The sequence below is a fragment of the Balaenoptera ricei genome, chromosome 18 (genome assembly GCF_028023285.1).
Source record: "Balaenoptera ricei isolate mBalRic1 chromosome 18, mBalRic1.hap2, whole genome shotgun sequence".
NCBI lineage: Eukaryota > Metazoa > Chordata > Mammalia > Artiodactyla > Balaenopteridae > Balaenoptera > Balaenoptera ricei.
In genome coordinates this window covers 22,277,207-22,278,791 of record NC_082656.1, presented here as the reverse complement: position 1 = coordinate 22,278,791, position 1,585 = coordinate 22,277,207, and the positions used below count along the sequence as shown (strand labels likewise).

The following is a 1,585-nucleotide window of genomic DNA, read 5'->3' as shown; positions in this document are numbered from 1 at the left end:
ACTAATACACCATGGTAAAGCAATTATACTCCAATAAAGATGTTAAAAAAAAAAAAAAAAAAAAAAAAAAAATTTCTCCTCCAAGCTCTTTATTTAGGAATTTTGAATAAGCATATATTTAGCCTAGTATTTTTCTCATGAAGGACGGCATTTTTGTGTCCCTTAAAATCCCAAAGGACTTTAAAAGGAGAGCAAATTTCAAACGAAGTCATGTGGATGCCAAGTCTTCTTCACAGCCGTTTCTCAGGGTTAATGGCAGTCTGGGAACAAACTGGGGAAGCTTCAAAGAGTTCAACACCAGTGGGAAAGAAGTGTGGCTTCTAAAGGCCTGGAGACTTTTCCTAATGGCAGATGGTTGGAGAGGTAAGCAAGATAAACGATTACAGCAGAGGATGCACTTATTTGGGTAACAGTTGGAAACTGTCTCGTCACACATCAGTACTAAGATTTCTAACTCTAGAGAGCTTGTTGAGCCTATCATGAATTCTTGAAGTTTTTTCAACAGAATGTGTCAAATAAATATGTTAGGGCATGAAAAGAAAGTGCTGTTTTTGCCATTGCCTCACTCCTCAATATTTGTAATAACCTAATTTTCTTTTTTCCTCCCTCACCACCCCCCCTTCCCCCCGCAATAACTGATTTAGTGAGCTCTTTGAATCACAAACACAATCGATTGTACCCTGAACTACTCTGCCCTTAATAATATGTCTTTTTGGAAATCTTGCTGTCCTTCTCAAAGGAATGGCTTTAGGCAACTTAAAAGCCCTATAATGCCCTACAATATGGCTTTTCTTTTTCTTTCACAGAAGAGCGCTTTTTGGTCATTAGTTCCATAGTCACAGTACAAGGAGAAATTAAGGAGAAAAACCAGCTGAAACGTATATCTTAGCACGGGACCGGTTGGCTCCCTGCTCCTCAGATTTAAAGACTTATTTCAAAAGCTAACTTGGCACTGTTCCGAGTTACTTCCTTTCCTCCTGCTCCTGCCAGCGGACCGGGTTTGGGTGGGCTGTGTGCCGACGCCCGCTCCAGGGTAGACCCTGATTCTCTCCAGCTTCAATCTCTCCTGGCTGCTCTGAAATGGGGTTACAGCGTTTTCTAAAAACACTAGTCTAGTCTCCCCCCGCTAGTTATGGGGGGTTTGAATTGCTTTTGTTTTGTTCTAAAAGTTCACAAATTCCCACACCGGGAGTCGAACCCGGGCCGCCTGGGTGAAAACCAGGAATCCTAACCGCTAGACCATGTGGGAAACGACGACCAGCGTGGCAAATCTAGACAAATTAAGTCTTCGGCCTCAGCTTCCTCCCGCCTTGCCTCTTCCGTCAACCGTTGCGAGACCTGCTTCTGCGCATGCGGAGATGCCTTCCGGCCCGCCCTCTATTCTTCTGCGCGTTGAGGAGGGCGCTTGAATCTCTCTTTCTTCCACGTTCGCGGCTTTTATGACCTCATCCAGTCTCCTGATTTTTAGACACCACGTATACACCGGTGTAGATTCTAGATTGATGAGTCATTATTCATAATTTCTCACAAGAAATGGGCAGAGTACCAAAGGACTGACACTCCTTTGGAAGGACGTAAAAGCGCC

The 1,585-nt window shown here is 43.8% G+C and overlaps 1 non-coding gene across 1 annotated transcript; it reads right to left on the bottom strand.

The window, feature by feature from the left end:
• Positions 1-1,177: 1,177 nt before the first annotated feature.
• TRNAE-UUC (transfer RNA glutamic acid (anticodon UUC)) lies at positions 1,178-1,249 on the bottom strand. Its single transcript has one exon. It is a non-coding gene; the product is annotated as a tRNA-Glu (tRNA).
• Positions 1,250-1,585: the final 336 nt, after the last annotated feature.